Below are 12,664 nucleotides of genomic sequence, written 5' to 3'. Positions count from 1 at the left end.
GAGCCTACAAATCTGACTATCCTGCAAGAGATGACAAGGTTTGTGCTTTTTTAAAATTATTTGCAATTTTACTTGCACTTTTTTCTGTCAAGTTATTGGGTTTTTCCGTTTAACAACATAGATGTTTAAATTAAAATATGCTATTCAGGAGAGATGACATCTTTAATAACTTTATAAACAATAACTCTTATGTTATGCAACACTGCATTTTTTTAAACTCATGCATTTTCGTCCCACAGATCATTTCCAGGATATTTCAAGTCAAACTTCAGTCGTGGTAAAAAGAGATGTTTATCATCTACTAAGCAGCTTGTTAAGGCAGGCAGTAAGACCAGGGAGCCAACTCTGCTTGATATTGCTGGGATTCTTCAGGCTTTCATGGGACAACAGGAAGTTCGAGATAAAAAGCAGAGAGAGGATGCTATACTGCAAGAACAGCGTTTTAGGAGTTTGCAACACCAGTTTCGGCTTTTACAAATGGAAGTGCAGGCCAGAACCACCCTGTCAATAGAAAATTGTATTTAGTAGTCAGTATAATCTTTTAGTGATATAAGTTTGTATATGGTAGAATACTGCATGTAGTTATTTGTATTAGGAAATATTCAACCATGTATACTTAGAGGCATATAATCAATTGTGTGTGATCTTTAACAGGCTGCAAAGGCTTGGTGTGTATTCCACACTAGGATGCACCCCCACGTCCTGGGAGCATGAGACCTTATACCTTGTCTTATTGTTTTACGGCAGGATTAACGTAGTTACGTCTGTTCTAGTCTAAGTGCTTTAACTGCTTGACTTCCTCACTGTGTTATCTAGGGTGAACCATCTAGGGTGAGGGGGAGGCTACCCTCTTCCTGACCAAGGATGTTTGACCCTTTGATCAGCAGTAACACACACACACACACACACACACACACACACACACACACACACACACACACACACACACACACGTTCAATGGAGTATAAAATAAAGACCAGGGCAGTTCCTCACCGGAGTCTCTCAGTAGGGAGCTGCCCTTGCTAGCAAGAACTCTGTGTGTTTCTCTTCTCTGAGTCTTTACTGAAGAAGTGTTTTAGAATATTTTCCCTAACACACCCCAATTCCAGAGCCCACATCAACTGATCCAGAGCCTGTTGAAACTCCAACTGATTATCAGACTCAAGCAACATCTCAGCCTGAAAGTTCTGGCTCAGCCTCCATATTAACAGGTCAGTCTATGCATATTCATCATCCTAAACTGGAGAAATTAGCTGTTGAAGATGATGTTGAACATTTTCTGACTACCTTTGAGAGAATTGCAGCTGCTTGTCGCTGGCCAGAGTCAGACTGGATTTTCCACCTCATTCCTCTTCTGACTGGTAAGGCTCGAAGTGCCTATGTTAATATGGATGTGGACGATTCACTGCAATATGAGAAGGTAAAAGCTGCCATTTTGCAAAAATATCATATAAACCCAGAAACATACAGGCAAAGATTTCGCTGTCTTGAAGTTTTTGATGAGAGTCCCAAGGAACTGTATGCAGGACTAAAAGAACTTTATGAGAAATGGATTCAGCCTAAAAACAGAACTATAAAAGAAGTTGGTGAAATGATTATCTTGGAGCAGTTTTTAAGAATGCTGTGTCCTGAGCTTCAGGTCTGGATTAAGGAGCATAATCCAAAGTCTTCTGCAGAGGCCGCCACCCTGGCTGATGTGTTTGTAGCTGCCTGAAGTAAGAGTCAGCCATGGAGCAACAGTGCATGGAAGGCTGCCAGAGATTCACGTCGGTCGCAACCCCCTCAGCATCCTCAGAGGTCAGCGACGGGTGTGGGTAAGCCCTTTACAAGGGAAAACCAGCCTCTGAATACCTCGAAGCCAGGTAAAAGGCCACCAGTGTGCTACCTTTGCGGACAGGATTGGCTCAAGATGTCCCAATAAGATTCGGTGGACAGCTGAAGCCGTTGCAGCTTGCCAAAGACATTCGCCAGTCCCCGAGTAAGGACCCCATTCTGCACTCACCCGATTTCACAAAAGACTTTACATTGCAGACTGATGCTTCTGAAAGGGGTCTGGGAGCAGTGCTTCTGCAGGGACCACCAGAGGATCGACATCCTGTCGCCTACATCAGCCGTAAGCTGCTACCAAGGGAGAGCCGCTACGCAACGATTGAGAAGGAAGCCTTGGCCATTAAATAGGCACTTAAATCTTTCAAGTATTATTTGCTGGGAAGAGAATTCATCCTTCAAACTGACCACAAAGCCCTGCAGTGGCTGGAAAGAATGAAAGACACTAATGGGAGAATCACCAGGTGGTATCTGGCTATGCAGCCATACCGGTTTAAGGTTCACTATATCCCTGGTAAAGACAACACCACTGCTGATTACCTCTCTCGCTGCCTGATGGAAGATCCAGAAGTGGGGGTGTGTGTGATGGCCAAACCCGTGGCCACACTCTAAAGTTGGTAACTTTTGTATTTTCATTCTTCATTTGAACATAGTAATACATTTCAGTTACCAATAACTTTATTGATTGGTTTGGATACAATCAATAAAGCATTCTAAGCAGCTGGTCCAAAACTGTTTTTATCATTTACGGAATATTTCTAAACTCAGACTAATGGTATCAGAGCTTGAACTTGAGATGATTATTCATGCTTTTATTTCTTCTCGTTTAGACTATTGTAATGGCCTTTTTACTTGTTTTAACAAATCAGCCTTAAATCGTCTTCAGACTGTGCAGAATGCTGCAGCACGTCTCTTAACAGGCACCAAGAGAAGATCGCATATCACTCCAGTCTTGGCCTCCCTTCACTGGTTGCCTGTAAATTTTAGGTTTCATTTTAAAATTTTAGTTCAAACCTTTAGGGCCCTACATGGTCAGGCTCCTCAATATTTATCTGACCTGCTGAAACCACATACATCTTCTCGGGCTTTAAGGTCATTAGATCAGAGACTGCTGGTGGTACTGCGCACTCGTTTTAAAACTCGTGGTGATCGGGCCTTTCAGACTGGACACTACAGATTACCATACAAAGATCACTACTCTCCTCAGTGACAACAATACCTACGAAGCCTTAAAGCGAGACCCCACAAGCAGCTACAAAAAGAAAGTTATAGCTTGCCTTCAAGACTTTGAAAAGGACAAAATTATTGACCGCCTTACATATCACCGCCTTTACCCAGGGGATGCCATACCCTGCATCTACGGACTTCCTAAAATCCACAAGGAAGCTGTCCCACTCAGACCCATAGTCAGTAGCATAAACTCAGCCACTTATAACATCTCGAAACACCTTGCTACCATCCTTGCTCCTCTCGTGGGGAACACCCCACATCACATCAAGAACTCCACCGACTTCACCGACAAGGTCCAGAAACTTACCCTGGATCCAGATGAAACCATGGTGTCCTTTGATGTAGTCTCTCTCTTCACTTGCATACCCACCACGGAGGCCGTGGAGACTGTCAGAAAACGACTACAAGAAGACAGCTCCTTGGAGGACAGGACCAACTTCACACCCGATCAGATTTGCACACTGTTAGACCTCTGCCTCACCACTACATATTTCAAATACAACGAAGGCTTTTACAGACAAAAACATGGCTGTGCCATGGGCTCCCCCGTGTCACCTATTGTAGCCAACCTTTACATGGAGGAAGTGGAAAGGAAGGCTCTTGGCTCTTTCAAAGGAAGAGTACCCAGCCACTGGTACAGATATGTGGACGACACCTGGGTCAAAATCAAGACACAAGAAGTGGAATCCTTCACTGCACACATTAACGCTGTGGATAAAAGCATCAAGTTCACCAGGGAAGACACAAAGGACAACTGTTTGCCTTTCCTGGACTGCGCCGTGCACATTGAAGAGAACGGCAACCTCAACATCGAAGTTTACCGGAAGCCCACACACACGGACCAGTACCTCCTCTTTGACTCCCATCACCCTCTGGAACACAAACTTGGAGTAATTAGGACCCTACACCACCGGGCAGAACATGTTCCCTCTAAGCCTGAAGGAAAAAAGAAGGAACACACACATGTAAAGGAAGCACTCAAAACGTGCGGCTATCCTAAATGGGCGTTCTTAAAGTCAGCAAAGAGGCACAGAAAAGAAGACCAGACACCAGCGAGGGAGGATAAGAAAGACAGACACAACAACATTGTCATCCCCTATGTAGCCGGTGTATCAGAAAAACTCAGGAGAGTTTTCTCCAAGCATGACATCCCAGTGTATTTCAGACCCAGCAACACGCTCAGACAAAAACTGGTTCACCCGAAAGACAAAACGCCAAAACACAGACTTAACAATGTGGTGTATGCTGTACAGTGCAGCGAGGAATGCCCAGACCTCTACATCAGAGAGACCAAACAGCCACTTCACAAGCGCATGGCACAACATAGAAGAGCCACCTCCACAGGACAAGACTCAGCAGTCCATCTGCATCTTAAGGATAAAGGACACTCTTTCGAGGATGCCAATGTTCACATTTTGGACAGAGAGGACAGATGGTTTGAAAGAGGAGTGAAAGAAGCCATCTATGTCCACTGTGAGCGACCATCTTTGAACAGAGGCGGGGGTTTACGACACCAACTCTCTGCCATCTATAATCCAGTTTTGAGATCCCTTCCCAGACGCCTTAACGCCCACTCACATCCTGGGCCATCTGATCTCAGGAATTCGCATGATAAGGTGGGGTCGGGTTTCACAATGAACTCACCCGAAACTCTGGCTGATTGGGACCCACACCCAGTTTCACACCTTGGCTCAGGCGATTAGAGGATCATCAGGGGGTCCTTTTGTCCCTCTGTGGGGGGAAACTCCCACTAGGTTTAAATCTGGGACTCTCCACCATTTGACCTTAGAACTGAAGAAGCTTCTCGGATGAGAGGTGAAACGTCTTCAAGTAACTTAAAGAAGTCCAGACGCTGTCATGGTCCTGCGGCCATGACTCAGTGACTTTGTGTTTGTGTTCTTTATTGTTATTACTTTCATTATTATTCGTGGCTGTTTTGGGATGGTTTGTGTTTTGGGATTTTAGATACTGGGTTCTGGGTTTGTGCTCCCTCTATTGGTCCCTGGTGTTAGTGTTCCCCTGTCTCGTCAGGTTAATCAGGTCCAGCTGTGTCCCCCACCTGTGTGTGATTTCCCAGTGACTTTCTGTGTACTTATAGTGTGTGTTTTCCTCTGTTCCTCGTCGCGTCGTCTGTGTTCATACTCTGTGAAATCCCCTGCGTGCTCTCCCTGCTGTTCTCCCTTCATGTTCATGTTTGCTACTCCTTGGTGTAGTTTCTCCCAGTTTAGTTCATCCTTAGTTCTGTTTTGCCATCTCCACTTTATGTTTGGTATTGTTAATAAATCGCCCTCACGTCTAAATAAGTACTGCATTTGAGTCCTCCTTTCCACTCCTCACACGGCCACTGACCCAGACCGTGACAGTACGACGCGACCACAAGATGGACCCAGCAGCGCTTAATCCGTCTAAGGAGCTACGGGAAAATCTCGTCGATGCCACACAGGAGCTCATCGACCTGTGGCTGGAAAACCCGGGTGGCCAGTCCCAGCACGCTATAGAGAGGCGGCTACAGCGTCTGGTGACCGGTCTCCCATGGCTTCTAGGCTCGCTATGTCCGTGGGAGCGGGAGTTTCTCCTCTTGGACCTTGGACTACACCCCCCGTCTGCATTCACTTTCGAGCAGCCCGATGCGGTGAGTGAGCGGGACGCTTTGGCTTCCCCAGATTCTGGGACTTTGTATTCTGGGGCTATTCAGAGCGGGATGGGAGACAGTATGGGTCGCTTACCTACCTTCGTGGTAACAGATCCTTCCCAAGTGGGCGTCTACAAACCCTCTGCAAAACTGACAGACTGTGTCTCTGCCGCTCCTTCTGAGCCAGGACTTTATCGCCATTCTCCGGCTCAGTTCTGTGTCCAGCCACAAGCTTCCCGGTCTGTAGCTCAACCGTTAGCCTCCCTAAGGGCACAATTACCTGTTCCGCCGCCGCTCCAGTTTGCCACTCAGCCACCACCACCGCTAGCATCGCTACAACCCATAGTTCAGTTAATGGCTGAGTCACAATATTCACACTGTTTTTCCACCGCTGTTTCTGAGCAGGGAGACGAACTGTTTCACAACGGACCTGTTCCTCAAAAGCTGGCAACATTAGTGACCGTTACTCGCTCCGGGGCTTCCCCAGAGGCTGGGTTACAGCCCTGAGCTTACTCTGGACCCCAGCCCTGAGCTTAATCTGGACCCCTGGAGGCCAAGATGCCAGCTGTGAACTGCACCGGGCTGTCACTGCCTGAGCAGGGTCAGTGCTCTGCGCAGCTGCGGCCCTCCTTATGTGTGCCAGAGGCCCATGTGCCTACTGGTTTTGTTTCACATGTGCCAGAGGCCCGCGAGCCTGCTGGTTTTGTTTTGTGTGCCAGGGGCCCCGGTGCCCGCTGGTTCTGCGGCTGTTTTCGCTTGGGGGCCCGAGGAGCCCATCCAGCCTCCTGTTTCGCCGGCTGGGGGGCCCGAGGAGCCCGTCCGGCCTCCTGTTTCGCCGGCTGGGGGGCCCGAAGAGCCCGTCCAGCCTCATGCCACGTCGGCTGCCACGTCGGCTGGGGGGCCCGAGGAGCCCGTCCAGCCTCATGCCACGACGGCTGCCACGTCGGCTGGGGGGCCCGAGGAGCCCGTCCGGCCACCTGTGGCTGCTTCACCACCTGTGGCTGCTTCACCACCTGTGGCTGCAGCGCCGCCTCCTGCAGCGCTACCGCCTGCTACTGCCACGCCTCAGCCTGTAGCTTCGTCCTCGTCTGGTCCTGGTCCAGCTTCAGCCTCGCCTGGCCCAGCTTCATCCTCGCCTGGTCCAGCTTCATCCTCGCCTGGTCCTGGTCCAGCTTCAGCCTCGCCTGGCCCGGCTTCATCCTTGCCTGGCCCGGCTTCATCCTCGCCTGGTCCGGCTTCATCCTCGCCTGGTCCGGCCTTCGTGTCTGCATCCTCGTCTGGCCCAGCCTTCGTGCCTGCATCCTCGTCTGGCCCAGCCTTCGCGTCTGCATCCTCGTCTGGTCCAGCCTTCGTGCCTGCATCCTCGTCTGGCCCAGCCTTCGTGTCTGCATCCTCGTCTGGCCCAGCCTTCGTGCCTGCATCCTCGTCTGGTCCAGCCTTCGCGTCTGCATCCTCGTCTGGTCCAGCCTTCGCGCCTGCATCCTCGTCTGGCCCAGCCTTCGCGTCTGCATCCTCGTCTGGTCCAGCCTTCGCGTCTGCCTCCTCGTCTGGCCCAGCCTTCGTGTCTGCCTCCTCGTCTGGCCCAGCCTTCGTGTCTGCCTCCTCGTCTGGCCCAGCCTTCGTGTCTGCCTCCTCGTCTGGTCCAGCCTTCGTGCCTGCATCATCGCCTCCAGCAGCTTCTTCGGCATCCGCATCATCGCCTGCAGCAGCTCCTTCGGCATCCGCATCATCGCCTGCTGCAGCAGCTCCAGCCCCGCCTGGTTTGGCTTCAGCGGGTCCAGCCTCTTCCTTCTCCTCGTCTGTGCCTGGTTCCGCTGTTGGCACACCACCATCCGGTCCGCGTCTGGCACCTCATCTTCATTGGTCGTTTTCTAGGCTGCTGGCTAGTCGTCATCGCCATCGTGGCCGCCCTCCTAAACGAGGTTGTCGCCGCCACGGCCTCCTTCGTGGACGGCCTCCTGAACTCTTTACGCGCCGCCACGGCCTCCTTCGTGGACGGCCTCCTGAACTTTTTACGCGCCGCCACAGCCTTCTTCGTGGACGGCCTTCTTCGTGGACGGCCTCCTGAACTGTCCCATCCTGGCCTCCTGTGCTATTGGGCCCCAGGCCGGCCACCTGCACTGTGCTTCGGACTCTGCTCCCCTGTGAGTTTTGTGAACGTTTGTTTGGGTCTCTGGGGTCTCCATTTTGGTCATGGCCCGGTCACTCCGTCCTGGACCCCCTGCCGCCCGCCCGGGTCTGGTGGCGTGTTTCTGTGGCTGTCAGGGGGCCAGCCCTTGAGGGGGGGGTACTGTCATGGTCCTGCGGCCATGACTCAGTGACTTTGTGTTTGTGTTCTTTATTGTTATTACTTTCATTATTATTCGTGGCTGTTTTGGGATGGTTTGTATTTTGGGATTTTAGATACTGGGTTCTGGGTTTGTGCTCCCTCTATTGGTCCCTGGTGTTAGTGTTCCCCTGTCTCGTCAGGTTAATCAGGTCCAGCTGGACCTGATTAACCTGTTCAACAGGTTAATCAGTTTAGTTCATCCTTAGTTCTGTTTTGCCATCTCCACTTTATGTTTGGTATTGTTAATAAATCGCCCTCACGTCTAAATAAGTACTGCATTTGAGTCCTCCTTTCCACTCCTCACACGGCCACTGACCCAGACCGTGACAGACGCTTTTCTTTGCAAGCTCCTTTGACTCTGATTTTAGATGTTGCACAGGTTAAAATTCAACATTTTCCTCACAGAACATATTCAGCCTCTGTGCCTTTTTAAACATATATTAAACCCCAGAGACAATTCATAATTACTGAAACACTGTTGGATTTATACCAACAGTAAGGGTTGGGGAAAAACTACTGAGCATGTCAGACTTTATCTAATTAAGGAAGCACAGCTGATTGTGTAATTTAAATGAATTAAGAACTGACTTTATCAAAATAAAGAATGAATAACAAATGAAATCATTCAGATTCATATGTTTTTAAACATTTACGTAATAGTTATAAAGTGCTTATGTTTATCCTTAAGACTTTGGATGAATGGCATATTCAGCAATTATTTAATTAATTTTGATTATTATACTTCATGATGAAGAAGCTGTTTCAAACAATAAATGCTACAATGAAAATATGACTTATTAATCATAAGAGATGCCAGCACAAGAGCCCCTCCCTCTACATAATATCCTGATGCAAATCTTCACTGTGTGCAGTGTACTTCTGTGCTTGTGCTGAGTGTTGATTGTTGGAGCAGCAGTGAACAATCTCTAGACTCACAATGACACAGACACTCGCTCTGCTGCTGGTTGCTTCTTTGCTTCACTGTGAGTTCTTCTGCTTCTTATTGTTTAATATTTATAATATAACATTTTGCAGATGTCTGTCTCACTGGTTCCTTTTTAACTCCTCAGGTGTTACAGGTCAGAGTATGGAGTCCATTCCTTCCAGTCATGTAGTGAAAAGGCCTGGGGAGACTCTCAGTCTTTCCTGCAGAGGATCTGGTTTCACCTTTAGCTGCTGTACTATGCACTGGATAAGACAAAAACCAGGAGAAACACTGGAATGGATAGGAATTGGCTTCTCAGATTCCAGCAGCAACAGATATGTGAGCAGTCTGAGTGGACGAATACAAATCAGTAGAGATGACAGCAACAGCATGGTGCATCTGAGCCTTTCCAACCTAAAGCCAGAGGACTCTGCTGTGTATTACTGTGCCAAAGACACACAGTGGTTTAAGTAATGAGAGAGGCTTTACAAAAACCTTTAGACATACAGTTTCACAGGAACCTACAGGGGGCAGTAGATGATCAAGCATATGATGTTCAACTCACTGTCACAATAACACCTGTGTTTGCACCATCTGTGAATACATATTAGTGAAATGCAGAGAATCTAAAAACATGTTATGGTAACAATGAAAAAAAATAACTCCAAGTTAGAAAAGAAGTTAAAACAATGAATGCAAGTAAAAAGCATTAAACAAAGAAGCAAAACAAACTGTTCTTTTCTGTTTTTCAACCTTGTATCGTTAATCACATTATAAAAATTAACTTCTGTGTTGCAGATATTCTTTTGTCTAAGTCAGCAGAAGATGATATGAGGCTGAACTCACTGTTATACGTTGTCATAAATGTGTGTTTGTCTGTGTGCTGGGTTGGACCCTCAGATTGATCCACATTGCTGCCAGCTTCTCTTGTCACTGTATCAGTTTTTGCAGTTTTTGTTCATCAAACTTTGCCCCAGCATATCTAATGAAGGGAATAGTACCTCTAATATCTATATGCAATTATTCGAAAATGGATATTAAAATGTTTGAAAATTTAAATGTACAAAACCAAATTTGCTGCAGCAACTAGACACACAGTAGATTTACAACTAAAAGTAATACTGAAAAAACATATCTATTCACTACAAAATTTTCTTTTTAGATACATTTGAATAATATTTAAGCAACATATGTTAGTCCCTCCCTAGTAAGATCACGGTGGAAGACTTCTGTGCTCTTAGGAGCCGTCTGCTTCATTTCAAGCACTTCATTCACACCTTCACTTTCATGATGATGTTTAGACTGTCTGTCTGTCTTCTTACAGTTGTCTGTCTGCCCTGTATGATGCTTCATATTGTGATACATAAAATATTATTTTTATTTAGATCATTTGTTTAAATCATTATTTTCTTCCTGATTTTCACTGTTCTGTTTTTTCTTCTCGTTGTTCAGGTTTGAATGGTCAGGCTTTGGAATCCATTCCCTCCACTCCAGTGTTAAAAAAGCCTCAAGAAGCCCTCAGTCTTTCCTGTAGATGAACCGGTTTCAATTTCGGCCAAGCAGGAATGTACTGGATCAGACACCCTGCAGGAAAAACACTAGAGTGGATGGGGGTCATTTGGTTTGATGCAAGTAAAACCATTTATGCCAGCAGTGTGCAAGGACGTGTAGAAATCACCAGAAACATCTGCTTTATACACACATCGGTACACACACACAAAAAAACTTCTATCCAGACTAACATAAAGACTTTATATAATACACTTGAGAGAAGGTCCCTGCAGAAAACTGGATGCTGTGAGTCTCATTGAACACAGACACTGACAGCATGGACACTACACATGGTTACTTGTATTAGAACTGTGTTTAGCATGACCGGAACAAAACACACAGAAAAAGTGCCTGAACAGTTATATCATGAAACCACCAGAGGGGGAGCTTTAAGACCATGAATGGATTGTAGATTATTTTTTATTCCATCATGATATATGACTTTTAGTGTCTTTACTGTTCATGTTATCCTCAGCTTAAATTATGCCTCATGAATTAAAATGTGTTGAAAAGAGGAGGAGACAATGCAAAACTGTTATCTTCACTCTCTTGATATATATCACAGCACAAAACACAAAGACTCAACATACACTCTGCAGACGGGACAACAGCAACAACAACTGTTACAATGACCAGATCTTTTTATTTAGCATTTTTTCTTTTTCTGTTGAATTTCTCAGCTGGTAAGAGCAAACTAATTAATTGGATAAACAAAACTATGGAAAGAAAATTTGATTACACTAATGAAATCTAAACACTTTTAGGTACTGAGGGTCAAACACTGACTGAGTCTGAATCAGTGATTCAAAGGCCTGGAGACTCCCACAGACTGACCTGTACATACTCAGGGTTCAGCAGTGATATTGATGCAGCTTGGATCAGACAGGCTGCTGGGAAAGGACTGGAGTGGATTGCTTATATTGAGGATGATAGTAGCTATATCCACTACTCTCAGTCAGTCAGAGGCCGCTTCACCATCTCCAGAGACAACAGCAGAAAGCAGGTGTATCTGCAGATGAACAGCTTGACGACTGAGGATTCTGCTGTTTATTATTGTGCTCGAGAGCCACAGTGACACAAGAGGACGAAACTCTGGTCAAAAACTCAGCCAAGTCAGAATTTGCTTTCCAGCACATTTAAGCAACAAAAACAACATAAAATAATATAATAGCTTCATAAAGAACTTTGAACATTAAATATTTTGTTTTTCTATTTTTAAGTGTAAATATTAAAATTCATCTTGCATGAATTTGTAAAAAGTTTTTAATGAATAATTAAAAATAATCCAAAAACTATGAGTTAGTCTTTTAGAACTTTCCTTTTTCTACTTTATACACCCATCGGTACGCAAAAATAAATTTCCTCCCAGACTGACATAAAGACTTTATATTATACATACAAGCCCCAAGAAGCCCTCAGTCTTTCCTGTAGAGGAACCGGTTTTAATTTCAGCCAAGCAGAAATGGACTGGATCAGACAACCTCCAAGAAAAACACTAAAGTGGATGGTTATTTGGTTTGAAACATTTATGCCAGCAGCATGCAAGGAAATCTCCAGAAACAACAAGAACAGCATGGTGTATCTAAGACTGTCTAACTTAAGGCCAGAGGACTCTGCTGTGTATTACTGTGACGCAGTAACAAAAACCACGAAGAGACCTGTACAAAAACCTTTCAAGCATTCTTGCATTTAAAAACTCAGTGAGTCACAAAGAAGCTTAAAGACTGTTTACTTTTGTAATTCAGAAACTGTGCCAATTTTTGTAAAGATCAAATATACACAGGAAACAAAAAAGTCTTCCCCATAAAAGGAGTGTAATTATCAACAATACGCATTCAGAGGTAGCATTAGTATATTAACTCAAATCAAATTAATTTTTGCCTAGCTTATTTATGTAAACAATTTATATAACTTATATATATTTATATATTACAACTATGTGTACGTGCAACTGTTACTAATATCACTCATACATTTTCATAGCAGATTGGAGTAATCTGGTCTTGTCTCCTGTGAGGACGACTTATTTAAAAACTGTGTGATTTGATGATCTTGACAGGTGTTGATGGTCAGACTCTGACAGGATCTGAACCAATCAGTAAAAGGCCTGGAGAATCCCACAGACTGACCTGTACAGGCTCTGGATTCACATTCAGAGACTACCCTATG

The 12,664-nt window shown here is 45.7% G+C and overlaps 1 long non-coding RNA gene across 1 annotated transcript; it reads left to right on the top strand.

Moving 5' to 3' along the window:
• The first annotated feature begins 10,773 nt into the window (after positions 1-10,773).
• On the top strand, positions 10,774-11,554 carry LOC120717712. The gene is made up of 2 exons (XR_005692268.1): positions 10,774-11,178; positions 11,260-11,554. It is a non-coding gene; the product is annotated as an uncharacterized LOC120717712 (long non-coding RNA).
• Positions 11,555-12,664: the final 1,110 nt, after the last annotated feature.

This window comes from Simochromis diagramma, unplaced genomic scaffold (assembly GCF_900408965.1).
Source record: "Simochromis diagramma unplaced genomic scaffold, fSimDia1.1 OVJJ01000510.1, whole genome shotgun sequence".
In the NCBI taxonomy this organism is placed as follows: domain Eukaryota; kingdom Metazoa; phylum Chordata; class Actinopteri; order Cichliformes; family Cichlidae; genus Simochromis; species Simochromis diagramma.
This window is presented reverse-complemented; position numbering and strand designations above follow the sequence as displayed.